The sequence below is a fragment of the Corvus moneduloides genome, chromosome 4 (genome assembly GCF_009650955.1).
Source record: "Corvus moneduloides isolate bCorMon1 chromosome 4, bCorMon1.pri, whole genome shotgun sequence".
NCBI classification, from domain to species: domain Eukaryota; kingdom Metazoa; phylum Chordata; class Aves; order Passeriformes; family Corvidae; genus Corvus; species Corvus moneduloides.
Window position 1 is genome coordinate 2,628,230 of NC_045479.1, and position 27,237 is coordinate 2,655,466.

Consider the following 27,237-nt stretch of genomic DNA (forward strand, 5'->3'; position numbering starts at 1 on the left):
AGAGAACTGGTAAGTGAACTGCAATAAAACCACCTGGTTAAATTAGTGTTTCTTTAATTATTCTAAGGAAATAAGGAAAAAAATGAGTAGAATGACATAATGGCTGCACTTCGCATATAAGCTGACTTTAGTATCAGAAGAATGAAGACACCGAAGGGTGATCCTGTGTGCTATTAAGTGCTCCACTCTTTTCCAAGTTCAGCTTCTGTACTGGGTGGTGGTCAGGTATTAAGAGAACATAATTATCAGGTATTCAGTGAAGAACATAATTAATAGACATTTTAATATATACACTGTACTGTGAAAAAATTAGTATCAACTCTGTAGGGGAAAGCCTCACCTTGCACATTTACTGTAGTGGAATCATATTAATCAGAGCCATATGGTTATCTGTAAAAATGTGTTTGCTTTTTTTTTTTTTTTTTTGAAAGTCCTTCATTCAGATCTCTTAAAGAAGCCCCATAGTAATGAAACAAAACCTGAGCCCTGTGTATGTATGGGTAAAATATGCAGAATACCAGACCCATTATACTCAAGATTATTCACAAGCTCTCTGAGAAAGCAAGTGAAGAGAACAGGAATAACTTGCAATTGATACAAAATTATTCAGGACAGGCAAAATTAGATGGAAGAGGGCTGCTGAGAAAACCCACAATAGCCTGAGCCTGACATACAAGACAGCAATTGAAAGGGGCTGCATTAATTGAAAATGGATTCTTACAGGAAAGAGAAGCACAGCCAAAGATCAGGCTTGGATTAGGTGCTGCCTCTTAGGAAAGGGCTGGAGACCTACCCTGTGGTTTCAAAAAGCATCAGCCCAGAGGCAGTCAAAAGGCAGAGAAGCTGAAACAGCAGCCAGCCCTGACACCACTGAACTCCACGGGCCATGGAGATCCAGCCTTGTGCCCCTACTCCAACTGTGTGCTCCTTCAGGGACAGCAAGGAACGGGGATAGTCTGAAAGAGCTGAGGTTCAACTGGACTCAAGCTCAGAGAATGGGGAGCAGGAACACAGGAAAAATGGTGCAGATAAAGCAGAGAGCCAAACTGGCAAACAATACTGAAAAGTGATACTGAAATTTCCTTCTGCACAGGAAGCATTCGCCATTTCTTGAGGTGGAAGGAACAGCAATATGACTAGTAGCTTCACTGATAAGCAAGTTTTGTTCAACAAAAGAAACAAATGGAACAAATTCTTTATCTCCCATCACAAAGTATTCTGGAGAGCAAAAAAACCCACACACATTTGCAGAATAAAAGTATTGAAATACCACAGGATGCTCTGGTGCAGCATTTAGCTACACCCACACACCCCATAGATACCCTATTTTTATTGTATTCTTTCCTAAAGGTCTTAAAATTCACACACAGGTCTTCTCTTTGGTCTGCCTAGTACAACCATTTTGAGGTTATACTCTAGATGACCATTGATTAAAACGAAAAACAAAAACAACTCTCCATTTAGTAGACAATTAAAACTATAAAATTCAACAACTTGGACAAAATGTCCCAAAGGCAGCCTTAATGTTCTTTTTTCCATAGGAACACAGGTATCAGTGTAATAATAAAATAGAACACTTAAGATTACAATAAAATCCTATCCTGAATATGCACTTAGGGAATGCACTGGAATTGTTTTGAAACTAGTATATAATCCTTTATGAGAACAAACTGATGCTTGTGGGGCTTTTCTCCCCTCCACTTACTAAAAAATAATATGTTACTCAATATTAATGTCAGAGCATAGAAACTGCACTCCCAGCTAACTAGTTTATTAACAAATAAAAAAATCTATTATTCCCAACAAGAAAGTTTTCATGCTCCATCACAAATTTAATTACTAATGGACTTCAGGCATCAAACCAAATTTCAAAACTAACCCTTCTATCCCTACATCACAGCAAGGTTAACATTATAACTCAGGTGAACTGACTTTGCCTTCCATCAAGAATTTTGCCAGCAATCACAGAAAGCAGCACTCGGGTGCCAAAGCATTAAAAGACTCATTACTTGTTTCCCAGGCAGTCTGCTCGGCCATTGCTACACGTGTATTTTTAAGAAACACACCATTAACTCCCCAAGGACAAAATTAATTTCCCTGCAGAAGAAGCATTTACATATAAAAACTTGGTAACCAGATGAACAAAGGAAAATAAAAAATTTGGCTCCCCAAAGAAAACACCTGGTTTAGCATGCAAAGCAAGGAGGATTGCTGAAGAGGACAGACAGTAAGGTACATTATACTGGCTCCAGCCTTAAATAACCACTGAACAGATACCACATAACATAACTGCTCTCATACCCTGATATCATTACAAACACATATAAGCTATCAGCTGCCTCACAGTTTTAACTTAGAAAATCCCTTTCTTGGCCAAGATACCAAGTAGTATTTTGATTTGTATGCTACACCTGATACAGGAAACTTAGTCAAGGACTAGTTCCTTATTGTACATGCAAGCATAGAATAAAGCCTCATACTTCAAAGAGATTTATATTCAGAGAGGGCAAAACCAGACCACAACTGCAGACAATATGCAACAGAATGCACCTGATGAATTACTTATGGAAAGCAAACAAATCCATCCTGAAAGTAATACGCATTTTTAAAGCCTTTCAGAATGTAGAGTGCAACATCAAAAAAACAAAAAAAAATTCCCAAAACTGAACAAGCACCAGCCCAACAATCAATGTGAAAGTTTAACATGTCTAAAGTGACAAATTAATTTGAGAGTAGAAATAAAAATGCTCATGCACAGCACATTCTTAGCCAATAAATCTAGGCTACAGCCAGACATTTGAATGCTTTCATCACATGTTTAATAAACAAAACAACCACGTGAATGTGTGTTAACACCGTGACTGTATACAAACACAGACTGCAATTGTAATCTGTCCCACCAAGGCTCTTGAAACTACCAGGGACATTTTTCCCTTTACACTGTTATTTTCCATTATATTATATTATATATAATTTTTATATATTATATATAAATAATACATTTTTAATATATAACTATATGTATGTATAACTATATTATATATATTTTCCATGCTCCAGCTTCAGAGCATTAGTACTTGTCCCAACTACCAGACATAGAAATCCAATTACTCTCACTCTGCTGTAGCTGCTAGTGTATTTCTGGAGTTACATTCCCTTCCAGCTTCTTCTTCTGGTAGGCTACATAATCTCTCCTTAAAAGTTGTGTTTCCCTGACTCTCTGATTGCCTTGTGCTGCTTTTGGTATCTCCAAGTCTACACTCGCTGGATGTGATTTCCCCTGATTATTCTTGCTCAAATACAGTGCACCCATGAACTTACAACCCTTTCACTATTTTCTACAGTATATTTGATGTGACTGATGAAGAAAGCAGGAATTTGCACATTCTGAAATCCACTACTGCCTTTAACAGGGGTCTAATTCACCCTCATCAGGTTTCCACTCCAATAAACAGAAATGGGGACACCTGGTTTTCACAATCCAAGACTCCCAGCATGGATGAAATCACCAGCACTGCTCACCCTCAATAGGCACACTTCATCTCTTCAGTATTTGCGGTATTTTTAGTTCATCTCTACAGCTGAGGATGCACCTACGCAACGCTCTCACAATCAAACAAATCAACTGCAGAGCAACCTCTAAGATTTAGTTACCAGCTCTATCCAGGATGACCAAATCCTGGCAAGAGAGAGTACAAGAACAAGATTGTCCTCCAGCAAGGACATAAGAATTTGCAAATTCTTACAATAAAACTACTCCCTTGCTGACAGGGAAATCAAGATGCTTTTGAAAGTCAATTAATTACATAAGGGCTTGAAAGTGATCTTGCAACAAGGAAATCTTAGTGGACAGAATATTACAGAGAAATCTCCTGTTGATATTAGAATAATACCAACACTTTACTTTTAACACAGCAAACATGTCACTGCAGTACTTACAACTTGGGAATAAACTTCCTTTTTTGTATAGAAATGCTTAGTCTATCCTACAAGCCCCAAAAACCTGCTTCAGAGTTTCCTTCTGAAGCAACAATCATTGTGTGAACATTTAAAACAGTCTCTTCATCTGCACCACTTATGTCACTGGTCTAATTTTTCCCTTAATGAGGTAAAGAGATGTTTTTTGAGGTTCCTTCCTTGCTGTTTTCTGAGAATGAAGAACCACGCAGCAGTAGAACTGCAAACAAGTCACCATGATGCCTGTGGACATGATGGACTGGGAATGGCCCATACCCAAATGGGCTTTCAACTACTGTATAGAAGTATTGCTTCGTAACTATGGCAGCAGGAACGTTAATCGGATTTAGTATCTAATTATATCTATTTCTTTACTCATCCTGTGTATCTTTTTAATAAGATCTCGCATTGATTACACGTTTTAATACTAAATAATTTCCCCCATATAACTACTGACAACCCCAGACTAAGTAACTGTAATAAGCACTAAACAAATCAAGCTTTTTCAATATTAATTTGTAGGCGCAGCATTTTTGGAAAGGAGCAACAGGGGTACTGATCCAACTTGTCCATTTTACCAATACCTCAGTATTGAAAAAAAATATATATATTTTGGAACAAAAAGGAGAAGAACAGTTTGCCCATGGAGAGAGTGATAATATAGGATCAATTTATACATTAATGAATAAATTATTAATAACATAATATTGCAATTTCCTTAAATGATGAGCTACTTCCTCTTAACTGCAATATTTTACAGCTTACCTATGTATATTTGCATATTTATATGAGTGCTTCATAATTCCAGAATACAGGGCAAAATCAGACATGGAAATCCTCAATACCAACCCCTGGAGCACTCAGAGAGTCTTTGCTGCCAAAAGCACTTCAGATAGGACTGGTTTTAATGGGACTTGACTATCAGTTGGCTGGATATCAGCTCCTACAGTAACCAAGGTTGACCAGAGAAGTCAATTCCCAGGATGCTCCTAAGAATGTCAGAGGAGCAGCTCCAGCAAGGAAGCAGACTCAAAAGTCTTCCTAAAGGACAACAGTATGACCCTACTGGAGTTTAAGCAATCCACTGCATCTGCAATCTTTACTGCCCTTCTCCTGCCTGATATGCCAGGCAGTGAGAGCAAGAGAAGAGTAAAATGAATACAAAAGGAGAAGAATGGGTTATGTGCAAGACTACACCAGTGGCAAACCCGGCCTTGCTACTAATTCCAAGTTGAGGGACCAAATCTCATAACAAGAATGCACAGAGTCTCAGAGGAGGAAATCAAGCATGAAAAAATGATCCAGTATTTATAAAGAAATAAGCTGGAGGTAACCTGGAAAAACTCCAACAAGCCACAGAGGTAATTCAAAGCATTACCAAAGACAATTCACTCAATGCCAGTCCTTCCTCTCAAATGGAACAAAGATCAAGCTTGTAAGCCACAATTAGTTCAGACTGCATTAGACTGTTGAAACTCTGGGGCTGCTCTAGCCAAACTAACCAATTATTTCACTCCTCAAAGACCTTTCCCAGGCTTAGAGACTTCCTTGTCCAGGTTTCCCCTACCAGTACTACATTAGCTATTAAATACTTATCACATATATCCTGTAAGAGTCGCCTTAACAAAATAATACATATTCCCATTTCTCTTCTGGTTTTCTCCACCCTCTCTTCTTATATGCTGAATTCTCACTTTTCATTTCATGTCTCTACAACTGCTTTAACTTCTCCAAGGTAGGACATCCCATTTTGTGTCAGACAAACTCTTGCATTAATTTGCCTCTTCTTATTTCACTTCCTTTTAGAGCAGGTTCAGTCCTCTTGATACCACCCTAATACTAAAAATTAAGAATCCAAGCAATCTCTACAGGTTCCTTGTAAAGGAAATAAAGATTATAATGAAATACTTAATTCTAAGGTAGCATCTTTCTGGAGTACATCCAGAACTGCCTCTCATTTCACAGAGATAAAGACTATTACTCCTCATACACTGCTTAGGAGATCATGATTACTACTGACTTGAGAAAAAAAACTCCTTTCATAAACACCATCCCCCATCCCTTCCTGACATTAAGAAGGCTCTGGCATCTTTTCTCGGTGGGACCTCAAAAGCACACAACAAATAAAAATCAACCTAAGTCAGTAACAAGGTCTTACTTCATATGGAGCGAATCCGAGCTGACAGCCTAAAGGCACTGGCAGCAGCTTCCTCAAGGCATCATTTTTATTTCAAAAGCCAGTTTGAACACACTTTGGAAATGTGGAAACAGGCTTTTGTCTATACAGAGTTACACAAGAGGGCCACAGGGATCCAAAGAGCAGATAAAAACAGAAGCCTGGAGCTCATGGCGAATCTGATGCTGATGTGAAGAGATCCCTCACCTCCTGAACTGAAAAGTTCTGCCTGTTTTTAAAGCAGCAACACAACCACACACTGCACTTAACACTGCAGATGGGTTTAGTAAAGAATGCCCAACCATGAGGGTATTCCACACTCAGCTGTTAGGACAATGAGATCCACAGTTTCCAGACAGCAGCTACAGAGAACTCATGGGACGACGTAACCTCCTAGCTGACATTTCTTTAAGTAAAACCTACTGCTTAAGGTGGTGTCACTCTGGTAACAACTCAAAGTCTCACAGTTTCATGTTTCTCATCACTGATAGCTGCTGGAGAAGGAACAAGAGACAAACTGAAAAATTCTCATCGTAAGGAGCTCCTTGAGTAACAGCACCTTTTGGAAGCATCTGGTATTCAACTAGAGAAGCTCCATGAATGAGATGATTTAATTTACAGTTCTACTCTGCAGAACACAAAGCAATCCTGCTAAAAGCTATGCAAGCATTTAGAATTGAGCAGGACGGAATACACAGTTTCAGACTGGTAATGAAGGAGCTGCTAAATGTTCTTCACCATAACAGCAGCAGCACAAAGAGTCTTATATTCCCTTCCTAAAATCTGGCACAATAGAGGTAACACACTTGAAACTATAAAAAACAAAGGAATTAACAGTGAGGAACTGCAGAGGGAATTTTAAGGTAAAAGCAGAGCAGAGGCATTGTGAAGAAAGCTTAAAAAACATGTCAAATTCTATCTTTCTCTCTGGTTTAACCACTTTTGGTGTGTAAGCTAAGTCTTTAACAAGTCAGCCCAGGAATCGCTACACCACAGTGTGTCAACACAGGCATCCATTTCGAAATAATTTCTGACGTGCCTGAAGGTACAAGATTAAATCCCTTAGGAATGCTAACTCAAAACACTATCCCATTTACAATAACAACTTGAGTGTTGTTGATGTGGAGGTTCCAGCAGGATGTGCTGCAGGCAAATTACCTCAAGCTTATCACACTGCTCAGCTACGTCCACTATACTGCTGAGTTACGTCACTTTAATTGAGTAAAAAAGCAACTTAAGTTGTGCTGACTGCTGACAGACAGGAAGACTAATCTGAAGGCACATTTCAAAAACTGACCTGCTGTCTGAAGTGATGTGATTTATTCCTGACTCTGAAAAGGAGGACAGAGCTCCTGAGCTGGTGGAGCATTAGACTGAGAAGCAGCACGTAAACATTCTGGCTCTCATCACAACCTGCTGCAGCGACGTGACAGGGTCAGAAAGGCATTCTTTAGAAGGCAGCTTTCACTACTGCTTTTCTGATTGCTTCCCAAATCATTTCCCAGCTAAATAACACAACATGGAGACGTAAAATATGCAAACTTTTATTGTGGTGTTTTTGAGAGGAAATTGTGCAAAACCTTGCTGGAACGCTCAGAGCTTTCTAGCAAGAGTAAATAACCACCCATTGCCCTGCTGTCCTGGGAGGCAGGGATAAAGCTGCAACTGAATTTCAGCTTTGCTCATTAGGTAGCTTTGAAGAGTTGCAGAATGCTGCTTTGAAGAAGTCATCTTTTAGCGTTAAGAAGATCACTGTCCTGTTATGCCTCAGCCTGAAGCCTGATAAAATGGCATTCAAAACATCTCTATGCTATATTTAGTTTGTTTTGTTTATATTCAGTTTGTTATGTTTTCAGTGACTAATTAGAAAAGAAAGGTGCTTGTTGCTTACAAGCCAAAAAAACCCCAACCAAAACCCAAAATAATCCAAAAAAACCCCAAGGTAACATTTTTTTTTTCCTCCTAGAAACACAAGTAATTGTACTTCTCTCCTGATGGTTCCCTAAGAATCAGAGTGAACCCTAACTAAAGACAGGGGGAAGACTTTTAACCTACAAGCTGCAGTAGTTTTGTTTCTGCAGATACCTTGAGTTTCCGGGCTACACAGCAGCAGTCAAAATGTGGAGGCACAAATTAACTCTGGACAGGGTCATTTTGAGTTAACTGACGTGTTTGGTGCACACAGCATACATCATTTGAATAAACATGATGCAAGCTCTTTAAAGAAGCCAGTGCTGCAATCTGAAGTTTGTATTATGCAACTTGTATTAATTGGCCTGTTCACTGCACAGAAAGATTCCACCAGCTGCAATCTTTGTGTGACTGCAGCAAAGGAGTGGATTTTAACTCTAGTTTTTAAAACTTAAATGTTATGCCCTTAAAATAGAAAGTATTTTATGGAAAAAAAGACGAAACCCAACAACTTCCTGCAGTTATTTCCTGAGACACTTTTTGCTGATTTTTATATGCAATGAAGCTAAAGTCTCAGAGAGAAATGCTCGGTATTTGAACTCTTTAAATGAAATTCAATACAAATTAATTTACAGCCAGTTTCTACACTGCCAGTTTGGGATTATTACTACTTAAGTATCAAAGTCATGCACCACTTTGGAGGCTTTTGCAAGCCTTCATTATTTCCAAGAACAAGATAAAATGGTTAGTAACTGACAGAATTCTTTATTATTTTTATTTTGTTAAAAAGTCAAAGGTCTCGTGCAAGAGGAACACACGGAAGGTGCTCATTTGAAACAAAGAGAGCCAAGGAAGGCAGGAAAAAGAAAGAGTAAATCCAGCAGTTGGGCTGGGAAGGGAGGGAGCCGTAGTGCAGCTCAGGTCCACATGGGGGACCCAAGCCTAACACTTCAACAGCTCCGACACAGAAAATTACTGAGGCGAGGTATCACAGCTCTGGGAGAAGTCTGAAGTCTTCCCAAAGTGGCACGTCCAGGCAAAGAATCTTTTTTGGTTATCACAGAAGTAAGAATTAGAGGTACACGAACATCGCGGATAAAAGGGAGGAGAAGGACAAGCACAGATCAACTCACTGACACAAAGGGACAGGACACGCCGGGGACTGACCCCTTCCCCCGACTCAGCACTTGACAAACTCAACTTCACATTTGTTTCTTGAAGAGTTGACTCGTGACCCCCCTGACTGGGGGCGATCTGCAGTAACCCACCAGTTGTGTCATAAAAGCCTCCACTGCCAAAACAGCCAGGCCCCAAACAGATTCTAGAACACTGAGGAATTTTCTTGACACTTCCTCATTGGTCGTCACATTAGATATTCCGAAATAGTTTCTCATTACTGCTCCCCAGAGCCATTTCCTTCTTCAATAGTGACTACTTAAAAGCGAAGATGATACCCCAAAAGCATTTTAATATCGAAGAAAATTACTTCAAGTTGAAGCACCATGGCAACTACAAGTTGCTATGCATTTTGAGTTTATCACTTCTTTTGAATTTCCATTTATAACAAACCAGAGTTGTTTAACACCCAAACACACTGACAGTCCAACCCTCCAAACAATGACATTTTCAAGTGTGATTCTTCATTAGTCAACAAACAAAACAAGAAAGAAGTTAACAAAAAGTGTTTTACTGGCAAGAATAAATACTGAAATAATGAGGGATGGGGTGACCCTCATAAATTGCTTATTGCCATAACAACTACTAACATTCTTGCCAGTCTTTTCATATGGAAACGTGGGGGGTCATAGGGAAGTGAATGTGCTCACATGAGGTAAGGAAATGTGAGAAATGCTTAGAATGTGAATGGGAAACCATATTAGGATAACTGAGGATATAAAGCAGAGATGAACACCTGACAGCAGTAGCCAAGCTTAGAAAAAAATAGAAGTATTCATGTGGTTGCAGAATGTCTTTACATTTCCCTTTACCACAATCTTCCAAGTCTAAAATGTTAAAATCTGCACATGCAATACATCTGAAGATGAAGATCAGAAGTACAAACTAAGGTGCTTTTCTTTTTTTTCTTTTTAGAGGGAACCATTTTTCAGGAAAAGTGTAAATTTCTAGAAGTTATAGAATCCATAGTAATGAATTTTTCTGCTTTAGGCAAGAAGAGATCTCAATGAGTTAGTACCTATCCTAACAAACTCTTCACATTCAAGCAGTTTAAGACCTGCTCTAATTCCTGTGCAAAAAAAAAATTACAAACATCCCCAGGTAATAATGTAGCTTAGATTATGATTATTATGATTATTAGCTTATGATTATTATGATTATTAGCTTATGATTATGCACCTTAACTACATCTTTAGCAAAACAGATGATTTTTTTTAAAAGACTTGTTTATTTTTAAGCTTTCTTATGTTTTGGACTTCTGATGAGATCAAAGTACTGCTCCTTCAGAAGAGTTACTGAATCCAAATGTTTACAGGGAAAACTTAAACACAGAGTAATTGCTAAGCACACAGTACAAGCAAATTTTTGGTGGAAAGGCATTATTTGGGCTACAATGTAGAAGTTTTTTTCCCTTCTGGATTTATTTCAGTCCAGCTTCTGTATTGAGAAAGTTGAAACCAGAACCATTTTCTCATTTACAAAACTGAAAGGTTCAAATTTCAGTTTTCGAAAAATATTGAAAACATTTTCAGTATTATCTACCGTGAAACACATTCCATGTGCTTCTTGCAAAATACAACTGTGTATTCCTCGTGCTTCCAAGAGCTTCCCAGTAATACCTAACTGGCCAGGGAGTCTCTGTCCAGGGTCCAAATCATTTCAGTTCAGTGATTCTGCTTTAGCATGGAGCAGACACGGCAAATTCAAACCAACACCTGCCTGTGTGACAGCTGTAACTTATGCCAGGAGCCCACTTCAGACCTGCAGGGACCCCTTTTCCTACACAGTAATTCAGCTAAGCCCTTCCTGCCAGTACACAGTACTGTGGGGCTCAGATCACAATCTTTTGAGGAACTGAGTTGCCAGAGTTTGTGTGTGCATCTCTGTTTAAACACAAATCCTTTGTTTGAAGTAAGTTCTTTAAAGAAAAGTCAGTTTGCTTTGTGGAAACAGTTCATATATAAAGCATTATATATTTCAGCAATTTGTTCCATAATGACACAAGAGAAAATATGACGTATTTCATATTTTTCTTTTGTATTTTTGCAGCTGAGTGTGCTACAACAGTCACTTTTGCTATAAAAGTTACAGTTAAAACTAATGTTGGCAGTCTTTGTGCACTTAAATAAAAGGCACATAGTGGATTTCTTTTCCATTCCTACATGAAATATTCAAATGAAGTACATACAAATAAGCACCTACATCCAGCTAGAGGCTGTGTAAAACTGATAGATTATGGATATTATGTGTTTAATATACTAATTGTCTAACTGCAGTGCATCCTTTGTGACCATCTTTGCTGTAAAGGCCACTAGAATTCATTAAAATAGGAAAGGGAAGAAAAGTAGGCCCTCCTGAAAATTTTTAATGGTCTGCAAGGTAAATGATTTTAAAAATTAAGAATTTTTACTTTGCTGCCTTAATTGGCATTTCAAAACTAGGAGCTTTCTGAAAAGAAAGCTGCAGCAAAGGATCACATAATGGAAGGCACTCTTACAAGACCAAAGATGATCAGATTTTCGTAAAAGGAAAGAAGTGTCAATTAAAAGATTCACTAGTTGAAAGAAGGCACATCACAAAGTTTTTAAAATCCTGAGCAGTCACAATCCATGAAAACTTTTGAACAGAGGGGAAAATAAGCAGGGAAATACGTCAGAAACTGACTATATTATTTTGACTATTGGCCATTTCCTGCTGATAAATAAGTAATAGCCTATGTTAAAACCCTGTGAGCAATTAAAAGATCGCAACACACACATTTAACAGTAACTGACTACAGCAGCAAGTAGAGGACACAAGAACAGAACTTTTAAAGCAAAACCTTTGGTGCCATGGACACTGCACATTCGGTTTGGTTTGGTTTTCAAATACGCCTGAGGAGCTACAAATTACTTTCGTAAGTTATCACCTGAAACAGAGCACAGGAAAAGGCAAATTTCTAAAAGCTACTATTTCTCCTTCAATGGCCTCTCTTGGCTGTCAGAGTAGAGCTGCAGGCCCACATTTCCTGGAGGAAGGAAGAGTGGAATCTGTGGAAGAAAAGAGTGCTCCAGCTCACAGAGATGCTCAAGCACAGCACAGAAATCTCCCCAGTTTCCAACAGAGGGAGCTGGCCAAACTTGCATGGTGGTTTTGCTGGTCTCAAAATAGAACTCAGAGGTAAACCAACCACACAGAATAACTTATTCTCACTTCTGTAGGAAGCAGAACTTAAACATGCCAGCAGCCAGGCTATATAAAAATGGAGAAACGTCACATTTTTTCAAAAAAAAACCCCCAAAAAACAAACAGAAGATATTAAGGCAAGCAAGTGGCAAGATTCTTGGTTTAATTTATTTCAGTTGAATATGAGCACTTAAAAACAAAAAATCTGTGATCTTTTCCAGTTAATAGGCTACTTAAATGTCATGAACAGACTGTCAGATGGGGCACCCTTTTTGCCCAGTGGGCAGAGAAGTTGCAAATTAGCTGACAATGATTCCAATAATCTGAAAACCGGTCTTTTTTTTTTTTTCTTGCAGTCATGGTTACACCTTAAGAATCCCTTTTAATAAAGTTTAGAAGATTTTTTTTTTTCTGGGTTTAAAAGCTGCTAAAAATCCACAGGGCTGCTAAATCTTATCTTTTTCTATAACTGCATAAGAAACCATGATAACGAATTATTCATTGTCACAAGTGTGAATGTCAAGCTGTGACCATCCTGACTCCGGACAATTTGTGAAAGAACTCTTTGATGTGGATTTAAATTAAAAGGGCTCTTCCTCTTGCCCCCAAGGTGCAGTAAAATTCAAATGCAGACTTCAGTATTCTGGCCTCATTTATAAATTACTTTTTGACTGACAGAAGACTTCCAAGAGATTCTCTTTAAAGTAGACGGGAAGATAAGAAGGTGGCTGTTAATCATATCCATAACATGCATGCATATTGCAGCTCCCAGTCTTAAAATTACCAGGATTTTATATTTTTAGCACTTGAAATTCTTGCAGAAGCAAAATTATGTTCCTAACATTTCTCAGAAGAAAAAGCAAGACACTTCAGTATTTTCACATGTAAGAGCTACTCGAATTAAGAGCTGATAAGGATCTGTAACTAATTGATTAAGATGCCAGTTGATATCTACTAAAGATAAAATACAAATGAGCAAAATCCTCTCATATATTACATACACAATTAATGCCTGTCTACTTTTGGAAAAAATGGAAATATTAGTTCCATCAGGTTACTTGAGGTTATGAGAAGACTTCCAAATACACTTCTACACATCCCCTCCCCCCAGCACCTCTAGAAGTCGATAACCTGAGAGCTCAGGGATGTACTCTGGCAGTTCAAGAACTAAGACACATTAAAATAAATACTAATTTGTCAACTGTAAGCTACAGATTTTCATTATGATGAGCTATAAATAACAGGCACATCTCTTGCTGTGTTGCCTTTCCTAAGAGGATGACACAAAACTATCTTTGGTAAAAGTGGAGAAGTCAAGCAACCTCTTAAATTTAACATCTAAGCAAGGAAATCTCTTAAACCACCGTAAAATGCTGAAGTCTATCTGAAAGTAGACTCATTAAGGGACCAGCTCAATTTCCATATCTTTCAAGTTTCCCATCATTATTCCCCTTCATTGGTTCTTTACATTTATGTAACATACACAGTGTAGTCCATTTTCTGCCATATTCAAATTAGAGACTTCCTTCAGAAAAGCACTGAGTGTTTCAGGTTGCATCTGCCACTTAAAGCACCTTCACACCCAGAAGAATGACTTAAAATAGTTCTGAACTGCCTACCACTTTTGAGAGCTGCTCAACTTCATTATTTCAGAAGTTCTGCTGTTCTTATCACTGCTACAGGTGAATTCTAACCATTTCAGGTAAAATCCCTCCAGAATCATCACATGGGGACAGCGGGCTGCACACAAAGAGGACTGTCTGACACATGTACATGTATACACATGACGCCTATCAACACATGTACATGTAGTCATTTAGAGAGCTAAAGCAGACTGATACATGCAAACCATCCTCTTTTTTTGCTGTGTGCTGGAAAATAAAGCATTGCATCACCAACACTGTTACTAACAGAAGCGTCCAGCTACAAAGTGCTAGCCAGTCCAAAATGTGCATCTTCCAACAGTCTTGAAAGATGCCTGACCCTGCCCCCTTGCCCAGGCAACAAATCCAAAATCCCCAAATCCTTAATGCTGAACAACTTTTATTAGCACTTTATTGAGCCATTCTTTCTGCTCTTGCTCTTTCCTTTTCTTAGTTTTGCTGTTGCTGTTTTCATTTATTTTAATTTGTGAGTTGTCAGGTAATAAATTCAACTTACTTTTTGGTAGGTACCAATGTGATACACCATTTTCCATGTTAAAAATCAACACCCACTCACATTCATGAAACTACTTCCTGCCGTGAGAGATTTTTGTTATATCTTAGTGTTGAATCTTCTCCCAAAAAGATTAAACTTTAATCTCCCTAAGCCAAATTTATTTAAATATTTCGGTCTGAAAATTATAAATCCCAGTTATACAAAGCTGTGTTTATGAAGTCCTACAGTTTTCACTCGTTCCTTCTTTCACACTGGCATAACGCACTATTTCTCCACAAAGCAAAAAAAAAGTCAACACCAGCATTACAGTTTGTGTAATCCCAAATGATTTAAAAAGGGAGAAAAAAAAATTAAAAAAAGAAAAGAAGGAAACCCTCAAGAGCTTCACAGCAGTCATCAGGGGCCCTGGGGCCTAAAACAAGTTTTTCTTGTTGACTGACCACACCAACCATAAAGTTCATAGTTTAGCATGGAAGAACACACTCCAATTAAGCAGTGGTGTACAAAAAGGATGTTTACTTTTTCCTTCTCTGCTAGTCCTTGCTCATTTATAATCGAGGTAAGATAATTAATTGCCAAAGCTCCTCCACCCCAGCATTACTCATGTGTTTTAAGCAAGAAGTGGAACATAACAGTGAAAAGCTTAAGAGACACTGTTTGAATCAAAGCAACACAAACAGCTAAGCCAGCATTTTATTGCTATTACCTGTTTAACTACACTTGAAAGACGAGGTCCTAAACTGGTTGTAAATTGTTGTAAACTGTAAGTTCACCACCTGCACCACCGCCCAGGAAAGCTACAACCACATGGACAATGTTGTGCAATGCACTTAATACAAATCTCACTCAACCCCATGTTCACCACAGCTTCACTGGGTAACTTCTAATAGCTACAATATTGAGGGTCTTAAAGCAGTAAATTAACTTTGCTGATGAATGGCCTCCATTGTTTGACGTGGTTCTGGTAAAAGGACTCCCACAAAAGCAACTGACTGCTTTTCTTGCTCCCAAAGATGAGGTTTCCGTGCTGGAGAAAATGCTCATCAAAAGGGGATGCTAAGCACCTATGGAAGAAGTTTTAGAGGCATTTGCTATTTCATGATGTCAGATGAGAAAGATACTGAAGCTTTGGACACACCATTGCTCATTTTTGAAAGATGTCTAAGAAAAATATTTGGTGGATCCTTTCTTGATTTGGAAAAGTAATTAAACATCCAGATGCCATTAAAAAAAAAAAAAAAGAGAGGAGGAAAATATTACAAGACAGCTCTCTGAAGCTCAAAAAAACCAGGCACTTTCACACATTGCCACAGCAGACATAATAACAGGACTCCTTCTCCCACAGATGAAAAGGAACAAGTCTTGCTTTATGCTTTGGAGCATATTATTAGTCTAAAATACAAGTGTTTATTCCACTTCATTTTAACCTATGTTGGCCTTATGAGGAAAGGTAAAGGCTACAGTTTGACATTTGGGTCACTTCAACAAGAAGCTTAAATTCTGTTTCTCTGCTGCTGCCATGAGTCAAAAAAAACCAACTCGTGTCCTAAATTCTCAGTTACTCCTGCTCAGATTTCCGAACTCCTATCCTGGCAATTAATACCCTCTTAAGCAATCAAGCTGCAAAGAGTAGTCTCTAGGTAAGCAAACCCAAACCCATACAGCCAGAACTGGATCACTCCTTCAGTACAGGGACAGCATTCCCACCAGGAATAGGCGTGTGCAACCTCATTCTACAAGCTCTGTGTCTAGAACGAAGGTTCTGAGCCCATTAAGCGTCAATAGCCCTGCATCATTTATAGCCTTTAAGTACAGTATTTGTGGTTCCTTGCCCTGTGCTAATCTCCTGCAGTTTTCTTCCTAAATAACATTTTTAATAGAAGATCAGTATTTGAATACTCAAAAATAATCCACCGTAAAAAACAGCCACCCCTAAACCCCACAACAAATGTACACTGATTTTACTTGAAAAACCACAGTCAAAGAAATTAGCATGAGTTAGATAAAAGATCAAAGCTTCTCATATAAGGTGACACAACTGCAGCCATGACTCACACTCCCTATGTTTCTGAAAGAAACAGGTTTGACCAAGTGAAGAAGTTGCAGACTCAACAGGTAGGGTGTTCTCAATATCCTGCTCCATAAATGAGCTGCCTGTAGTATTTTTGTTACTCTTGCAAATAGTCTGTCTTGTCCAGATGAAACCATGGCAGTCAAATAGAATCTTTTTAAGTCTTTTTTAGCTTATTTGCCCCAACACTATTCAGAGCAGCTACTGTTGTGATGGGGTAGGCAGCTGCGGTTGCCTGCACAGAAATATGAAGCTTCACTCCATGCACCCTAAAAGTTAGGTAGAATTTCCCCCAGTCTATTCCTCACTGTACCACTTCTTCATCTCTGCTTCCAAATTTTTTCCAGACACATGAACTAAAATTAACTCCAGCGATGATCACACCAACACAGATTCTCTCAAGGAGCTGCCCAAAGTTCATACTTGCTCTATTTTCTGAATGTTGGAAAACACCACACTTTGGAAAGAATCTGGTTAGGCAGCCTTCTCTCTGCTCTACCAGAGAATGTCGAGAAATCTAGGACATGTTAAAGATGTGAAAGTACAGTGGAAATCTCAAACAGTGATCAAACTGGAAACATTTGCACACAACACAGAACTATGCAGCAATGCTGCTTTGGTCTGGAACTAGCACAGAAGTATGCCAGAGATGAAAAACAAACAATCTGAAAACCTTTTTATGCTCCAGAAAATTCACTCAGGAAAGATTTCTTGATTAAGTAGTGAGTTCTCTAGCGTATCACACAGAAATTAATGTTTAAAGTTCTCCATAATATTTTTCCCACACAGAATAAATGCTTTTACGTGTTTACATAAAACCTTGGAGGGATTAATCATGTTTGAGCTCTAACCCCACACCAGGCATGTTTGAAATTACCTACAGTAGTTAAATGCCATTATAAACGTGAAGCAATTCATCTCTTCATGGTCACATTTGAACCCTGTGCCTCTCAGCTTGGCTTCCCCTGGGCTGCCAATCAGGGCTGAGGACAACACCACCTAAGTCACCAGTCCTTCAGCAGGAGCCTCACCGTGCTCTCAAGCTGGCACAGATGACCTTGCCCAGGTGACTACAGCTACAAGACAAATTAAGGTTTTATATACAGTGGCAAGAGGGAACATGAACAAAGAAGAGAGATGACGAGACAACGAAGGTGTCAGAGGGTAGCTGTACCCATACCTGCTGCTTTTCTCCCACATAAAGAGGCAAAGATGTTTTTCTCTGAGGTGATCTGCATTTGCCACAGGAAAGTTACACTAATTGATGCTCCCAGAGAGAGCATAACTCCAGTCAATCCAAAAAACTCACCTCAACTGAGTTACAAGGCTGTGTGTGACCGCAGTTACAACCCCAAAGCTTCTCCCCCTAATTATTTCTTCAACAAACATGTACCTATGAAATAAGATTAGGAAATTCCATCTACTGGCATGAAAAGGCAGTAGTTACAAAAGACAGTCAAAATGAAAAAAACTAAACTCCCAAAATAAGTGCATTTGCTGTCAAACTTCCATAACAGATCCTCTAGAACAAACAAAAAATAAAGATGAGTCCATCAGCACACACATTTTCTACAAAAGTCCATGTTCCTCTCTTCCCATTTTGGATTCCCACAGAACAGAGGGAATTGTTACATTTTTAAATTATATTTGAAGTACAAATTAAACCAGCTTTACTTGTAACACACACTGCAACAGACCCAAACCACCAAAAGAACTCTCAATAGTGCAAACAGGATCTCCAAATTTAAGGAAGTTCTGACTCTTTACCATATTTACAGGTAACATTCATGGCTACAGCACATCAATTAAAACTATGTGCAAAAAATAAGACTGTACTGGTTTGCAGACTTCTAGGTCTTTTCAGAAGAACAAAAAGAAGAAAAAAAGTGAAAGCACCTCTGTATCACATCTATATATATATATAAAATACAATCATGTTATGGAGAGAGATGTTTAGTACCTAAAAACCTATATATATGTGAGACTACGTAACAATCAGCCAACTCAAATAATAAATATATAATGGCAGCTTTCATCTGCACTGTTAGCATACTTGGAGCCCTACTCTTATAAGCATTGTTTAATTCAATTTATTTCACACACACAGCAAACCAGAAACATCAAGGCGAGCATCTTGCTTATAACAATTATAAGTAAATATTCAACTGCCACTGAATTCAAAACAAAACAAAAACCAATAACCAAACAAGAACAACAAAAATCAAACAACACACATACAAAATAAGCCTTATTTTGTGTGATAACATCCAGAAAAGCTGTCACACTCAATTATCTTCCAATTTAATTTTAAATGATTTGGCATCAAATGCTTCATGGACAAGCACATATAAAAGCACAAAAACAGATTACAAGTTAAAAAAAAAAATGCATAAAGAACAAACTTTTAACATTTGAGTTCTTTTGCTGTCTATCCACAAGGAAATAAAAACAACATGTACCAAACTGAGAAACACTATATCATCATCATCATCCCTGAGACTGAAAGTGTTTATAAAGCAAAAGAGATTTCCTTCTCTCTTACTAAGTAATATTTTATAGGTCCAAACCAGAAATGAGACGACTCACAACACTGCTCTGCAGCCTCACTGCGTATTTTTATTTGTGCACCACAAAGCTCTCCCAAGAAGGTACACAAATGTTGGATTGTTTTGTTTGGCTGCTGTTGTTTTTAGATGATTTAAAGACACTACCAAGCTCCCTCTACGGTTCTATTCATTCCGGAAACGTCACTAAAGCACAAGACTAGGAAAAATGCCTTGTCCTAGACAGGTCTGGGTCCTAAAAGAAGAGATAATTTGATTACCAGGACTTATTTCAACATTGCTTTATAAACTGAAAAGTGCTACATTCCAAATTCAATGTAGGATAGAGAAATTTTTCCTCAATAGTTACTGTAGCACTTAACACTTCCAAACAAAATATACAAACTAATAGGAAGTAGAAATAATCCCTACTACAAACAAGAAACAAAACCAAAAAAACCATAAACATAATAAAACCCGCTAAAACCACTAAACAAAGTAAAAGCACCATAAATTTCCCCTTCACAGTTCACCATGTTCAGGAAAAGCTGGTACCTTAACCCAGTTCCATTAACTTTTATTCTGTGTTTCAAATACTGATCTTTCATCATATCCACCTGGATACGAGGGGGTCTTTAAGCATTCCCTTAACATCTCAGCAAACTCCAACACTGCAAACAAATTCAACCTACAACTTTTGTGAGAAGCCTGGGCAAGGTGTTTGCTCCCAGTGCTCATCCCAATCCAGACTGCATCGCTTCAGTCAGCTCTGAACTAACTTTGAGTCAACCACCTCAGTTTGAGCTCCAGTTCCCTCCCAGGTACACACAGCCAAGATTTTAAAGTCTGCATCCAAGGTGTGTCTTGATTTTTTAGTTCAGGAGGACTAAACTGAAAATCACCTCTCATTGGTATTGGGATCCACAAAGGTGCCCAGTTTACATCATTAGTGAACAAACTGCAATTTCAGAGACATTTATGACTCTCTGGAACCTACAATTGTATTGGCAACCACAAAAGCAGCAAAAAACCCAATCTCCACTCGCTCAGATCTCACACACTTCTCAGAACAGAGATCTGCGTTTGGGGTCACATTTTTGCTTTGTGCTCATCCTTCCACATTTCAATCACAAGTTGATGTCCATGGGGAAAAAAAATTAGTGTAATATTATCATCTTATGGAAGAGCCACTGCTTCACTCACAAAACATCACCCAATGATTCAGGCTCCAGCTACCTCTGGAGCTCATTTATTCTGACCCCGTGCTCCAAGCAGGGCCAGCTTCAAACCTAGTTCAGGTTAATTAGAACCTTGTGCAGTGAAGTTTCAACAATCTTCAAAGACAGAGACCCCACCCCTCTCAAGGCTAACTACATTTCCTTATCATCAAGAACTGGCAAAAGCCCCTGCCATTGCTGACAGAATTATATTGCTATGTCAAACAGCACTGGAAGAGTTAGCAGCAACAGCATTAGCAGCTGTCAATTCCCAATAACAGAGTTTCTGCACTGGAAACAGTTTCTGTCAGTATTTTTCAAAGCACAACCATTTCCTGAAGTAATCTTGCCAAAACTGACAAAGCTATGGATATTCAGTCAGAAATACTTCCTGTTTCTAGGCACTGAGGTCCATATATTTACTGCTGTGCTGTGACAGCAAGTGGATCAAACACAGAATATGTTTTCTGCCTTTAAAACCAGCAGACACATCAAATAATCCATGGAGAAAAAACAGCGCTTACAAACAAGTCAGCTAAATGAATGGTCTTTTCCCTTATTTTATCAACATGATGAATGACTTGCTGAATCACTTCTGAAGTCTACTACTGTTGTCATTTAGGGTTTTTGTTTTGTTTCATTTTAATCAATTATAGTAATGAGTCAAAGACAACCTAAAGATTCAAATTCCCCCAGGAACCTGTAGCCAAGGTAAACATTCTTTTTGCCATTACCTTATATTTGGCGCTTCCCTCCTTGATTGAAAAAAAAAAAATCTTTACCTGCTCAGTCAGCTTGGCATTCATTTTCTTGTGTTAACTTCAATAGTTTAGTCTCTAGCTGTGCTCTGGAAGTCCAAGAGAGGACCTCAATTTTTGACATTGAAACTAGCAGAAAGCTATACTAATATCAAAATTTGTTTCGTGTGTATACAAACACACGTGCACACATGACAGCCAAGGGAAAACACGCAGGGGAAGTAGCCTTCCCCCAGCCCCAAAGTCACTTCTAAAGGGTCATAAAAGTTTAGACTTGTACCTGCAAGTGTAATCCACAGGTTTTACACTCATCTCAGGGAGTTCTCGTTATTAAAGATCTCAAAACACACTGCTAAACTGAACAGCTAATTCTACAGTTCTGAATAATTCCTGCCAGCATAGTTACTTTTTAACTTGACTCATCTTCCATTTCAGCTATACCCAACAGCATTCTTTTTCAAACTTCTGTGAACAAACAGCAAGTCGTTCAACTCAACAAACAGTATTATCAATTTTGCTGGGTTCTAAAGTTTCTGCTGATTTTGGAGGCAGCCATAAAAGCAGACTTCAAAGAGTATTTTCACATCTTTATTTCAATATGCCTTCTATGCTAGAAATAGCACCTACTTACTGTCTTAGTTAATCAAAGAAAAGTGTAAGTATAAATAGAAACACAAGTGAACTGCAGGGAAATACTGAGCTGGCATTACTTAAGTATGCACGTAAAAACACCGTATAAAAACTATAAGCAAGTCTACATCAGATTTTTTCACATACAGCAGTACCAGGCCACACAATATTTAGTGAGAAACACTTCAGCATTAACAAACCCTCTTAAGGCAGATAGAGCCTATGCCAGCATAAAAGTCTTTTCTCTGAATAGCTGATACTGTCTGAGGAGCTGGTACTTGCAGCAGCTCTTCTGGAAAGTGATACAGGTTCAAGTCAGCTCATATATCTCACCATAAACTAGTCCTACAACTGACACATTTTCAGCTTGATTAGGCTTGCCTATGGCTGCAGGATTGCAAAAATCATTGTGGGAGAGGAAGGACTTCATGACCACAGGAAAAGGAACCTGTGACACTGGTAACTTTTATAGCTTCAAGCCAATCTAAGCCAGGATGAACCCACCCTGGCAAAGCGTTCCAAAGATACAATGAAAATATGAGCAAGCAAAAAAACCCTGAAGCCCTTTCTCCTTGGAATGAGCCATTAACTCTGAGCTTGGCAAACCCACATCCATTCTATGTAATTCTTTGACTGCAGCTGGGACTGTTCAGCCTGGAAAAGAGAAGGCTTAGGCGTGACCTAATTGTGGCCTTCCAGTGCACGAAGGGAGCCTACAAGAAAGGTGAAGAGGGACTATTTACAAGGGCCTGGATGGACAGGACAAGGAAGAATGGCTTCAAACTGACAGGCAGTAGGTTTAGATTGGGTATTAGGAAGAAACTGCTTACTGTGAGGGTGGGGAGGCCCTGGCACAGGCTGCCCAGGGAAGCTGTGGCTGACCCATCCCTGGAAGTGTCCAAGGGCAGGTTGGACAGGGCTTGGAGCAGCCTGGGATAGTGGAAAGTATCCCTGCCATGGATGATCTTTAAGGTCCCTCCCAAACCCAAACCATTCTATAATGGATTCAATACATAATTGTACAGCAGTGCCTGAAGAAGACCCATTGTCATCCTTCCTCTATTCTGATTACATACCTTATACTGTCAGAACTTAAAGCAGCCTCAATTCACCATTGCTTCAAGCCTGCTCAAAAATTACACATCAAACAGTGGCACAGAGCAAATGCTGCTTGACAAATGCAGCCGTTGACAGAGCTTCTAAGTTATGCTAAATTCCTCATGTTGTTTCCTGTATTCCAATTTCTTCAGCTATCACAAAGAGTTCTGCAAGAATTAGGTCCCAAGAGTTTTTTGTAGAGAACGAAAATTTGAAAGCTGCACCCCAATAATTTTTGATGTGGACATGCCATCACATTAGATTAGGTGCAAGTAATTATGTGAGCTAAAAAGCTTGCAAAGAAAACAGAAACTGGTTTTAGGTAAAAATAGTTTTCAAGTATCATTATTTTATGCAGAAGAATTTTAAAGTAACTGCATAGAAAGCTGTAGTCTCTCTAGAGTGGACTCCATTTTCCATTTAGACTTGCTTCTGGAAGGCTGGAGATTTTTTTTTTTTTTTTTTTTTTCCCAAAGTTCTGTTCATGATTTTGCTGTCAGCAACCTGGCTTAAAAAGCTGAAGGCAGTGCCAAGACACTGGTTGCTGACTTCTCTGCCAAACAATTCTTCTATTGTTATTCAGGATTTAAACTGACTTCTTTTTGGATAAAGGAGTAGTCACAAAACAGTCCAAATTAAAGAGCCTGAAAATTGGGAAAGCATGGCAAGATCTTTATCAGCATTTGGAAACTCACTCAACTATTCTTCAGTTTTGTTATTTTCTTATTCTCTCTTCAGAAATGGATAACCATGCAAAAAAGCCACCAAATGCCTTCAAAAGCTTCGCTGGTAAGATTTAATTCAGGCAGTGCTGGTAGAATCTTCACTACCTAATTCGTGGTGATGAACAACTTAAATGAACAAATTTGATTTTAAAAGTGTTGATTTCTAGTATTCTTGTTATTCAGTTCTCTTGTTTACTAGATCACATGAGAACCCAGGTTTCCAGCGCTATTATATACTTATTCCCAATCCTGCTCCTCCCAACCCAAATGAGAAATCATTAAAAGCACATAAATCCTAGAGTACGAATCCAGCTGGTGGTACACTAAGCAGCTTTCACCAGCTAAATTCTCTTTAGAGCATTTTCTTCATATTTTAAAGATATTCCAGAGGCACATCCAGCAAATTTAGGAATTGACTCCCACCCTTTGACAGAGTTTGTAACTCTATCCCCATAAATGCAGTTTAACAACAAAAACCATCATTTGTGTCAAACCACTAATCTGTATTTCCACTCTTCCTAAATCTAAAAAGGAACAACACCACGGGTTTTCTGTTTTGTTTAATAACATGAGATAATACTGAGCCCAAAACACCAAACCTTTCACACAACCTTCTAACAGAGAGTTCTTGCCCTCCAAAGAGTTGTGTGTATACAAACTACAGTGATTCAGTACTAGCAATACTAAGGTCTTGGTCTTTCAGATTTGATATGAATATGCAACTCTATATTCTGACATCATTATTATCTAGGAAAACAGAAATTCATTTTCAGAGTTGACCAACATTTAGATCCCTATGTAAAAAAGCTTCTGGATTCATTACTCAAATAAATCCATACTTTCACTAGTTAAAAGGAAAAAAAAAATCAAATCCATAACTTTAGAGAAAAATGTTGTCTAAATTATGATTAAACCTCTACTACATTTTTATTCCACTTGTTACATCTTCCAAATAATTTATTTCTTGAGAGAATAATATAGAAAAGGTAGTTACTTCCCAATAATCCAAGTACTGATCTGGAGTTGAAGAAAAATCATTCTTCAAATGCCCATGTGCTTAGATAAAACAGATCTTTTGGGAAGAAAGGGAGAAAAAAAGGGAAGATTTTCTTTTCAAGTAAGTAAATATTTCATCATTTAGACTGTTGTAAGCATCTTACTCTACCCTCCCCAAGCTTGTATCATCTAATTTAATCTTCTGCTATCTCTAAAATGATCTCATAGGGTTTCTGAAAGCAGGTACAAGTTTAATACTTCAAACCCATTTATAATCTGAAAAACAATGCAGCTTTAAAATCTCTTTGCCAGGTTCCAACTCACTCACACAAACCCCTTCATGCAAGAAGTCAATTACACCAGTCTGAATCAATACTCAGCCAGCAGACAGTATCTAATGATTTCATAACTTTTATGCTTCTCTCATTAAATCTGTATATAGTAAAGCTTCAGTAGGAAGATCAGTAACATTTAGATCAGTAACATTTTCATGTTTACATAGTTTATTTTCAAAACAAGCTAAAGCCGAAGCATTGCTATAAGCAAACTATTAAGTCTTCCCATGCAGCCATACCTCGTGCACACACAGCATCCATCAAAGCTTTAGTGATAAGATACCAGTCAGAGATACTCTGCAAGACCATTCCTAAGAACCTGCAGCACCATAATTAAAACGACTCCTAGTAAATTAGTATTTCTAACCTGGTGATTAAAGTTGCTCTCCAGAGCTGCTGCACCAGATTAGATGCACACAACAGTGCCCTGGTCCCAGCTGTGATCAGCAAAGAACACCTGGGACAGACAGCCCATCAGGACAGGAGGGATGCACAGGGATGCCTTGTTTTGGCAACTCCAAGATTCAGAAGTGTGATACTAAATGAAAGGAGCAACCACAGGGTTCCATGACTGCAGACTGCCAGCCCACACCATCCCAAGCTATGCTTTCCACATGTTTTCAGCCACTTTCCTGAATGACAGGCGTTTCTTTCAGACACCTTTTGAACATCTGTCACAAGGGCCAGCTCTTCTTGATTTGTGCTTCCTCCTGGTAGTTCTTTTATTGGAATATACAGCAAATCTGTTCTCTACCTGCTTTTCTACCATTTCTAACTTTGAAGACAGCAGCCCTCAGTGAGGTATTCCAGGAGTTGCTCAAACAACGCTCTTCCATCTTTGCTCACCCTTGTCAAACTCCTCTGTGTCTTCAGCTCTATTATATCATTTTCCTGTTAAACCAGTACTACCTTAGCATAAAACTATGCTTGTATTTCTAGACATGCTGAACTGGAACAGTATTGTTTCAGATGTCAGGCCTTTACAGCCACATGGCTTTTCCAGCTGGAGTCTGATTTTAACAAGACTGTCTTCTCTGCACTGTGGGTGAAGGCCACAGCTTCCATTTCTTCTAAATTAAAGTGATAAAATATAATCCAAATATCAATAGATTATATTTTTTCCTATCCTGAGGGCATGCGATTCTGTCAATTCATAAGCTTAGCATCACAAAGATATCAACTGAATTTGAGCAAGTAGCGCTGCCTTTCAAACAGGAAAAGGAAATCTTGTTAAAAAGAGCCAGAAATCCTTGCATGAAGAGGTCAGTGAAAAGCAGTGGCAAGGTGACAAAAAAAAAGTACACCTAAGAATCAAAAAAAAAAAAATTATTTCCTTTTTATTTTCCAAATGAAGTTATTAAAAAATCCCACTTTCCTGAACAGCTTAGGATTCTCTAAGCACTAGAAATACCAATAAGGCAACAAATTGATATAGCTGCATGTGAAGTTTTTTTTAAATGCATGCAGAGTTTCCTTGCTCAAACTGCAAGAATATCCATTCAAGAAGCAACATTTGCTCCAAGTTTATTTTAGCAAAGTGGAAATAAAAGATTCAATTAAGATACTGGCTCAAAAGGAGACATACAGAGGGAAAAAAAAAAACCAAAAACAACCAACTTTGGAACGTCATCACTAAAATTTAGGACCTAGTGGCTCCATAAGCTGAAGGGATAAAACAGCATCTATTATCTGCAGATTGCCTGTGTAGAGGTTCAAATCACGTCAGGGAACTAAAAAAAGGCAACCTGTTATTTAACTCAAAGTTTAATTTTAATTTTAGTGCCCATTTCACAAAAATCTGTACCACAAATCACAAGAATTGGGATATATTTGAAAATCTTTGAAAGCCTGAAAGAACATGGATCTTATGCTCTCCTCTGTACTGTGTGTTACTGCTGAATTCAGTATTCACCTTGACACATTTAAAGTGAACTAGGAGGAAAACTGTCCTTTATTCTTAAATAAGAAACAGATTGTTATACTCAATTTTTTTAAATTTATTTTTAAAATCAACCAGTGGCAGAATCTGCAAAGAAAGGGATTTCAATTTTCAAGTCGGTACCCAAAGAATGAACACTGCATGCAAGCAAAAAAGAGAAAAACCCTGAACCAGTATTAACACTACACAGATGTGCTTTTTTTGGTTATTATTTTAATTTCAGAAAGTCCCTCTCCCCAGGCAAATGACAAAAACATAAAGAAAATCAATTTAAGTAGTCATAATTAACAAGCATTTAAAGACGAAAAAACATTTACCAAAATAAATTCTCTATAGAACGCCATTACACATCTCATAATATTTATTTTTTTTTTAATGCT

General features: G+C 38.3%; 1 protein-coding gene across 15 annotated transcripts in view; it reads right to left on the minus strand.

Moving 5' to 3' along the window:
• PLEKHA5 (pleckstrin homology domain containing A5) overlaps positions 1-27,237 on the minus strand; it is a 274,307-nt gene that overhangs the window by 228,514 nt on the left and 18,556 nt on the right. The gene's annotated exons all lie outside the window — the stretch shown is intronic.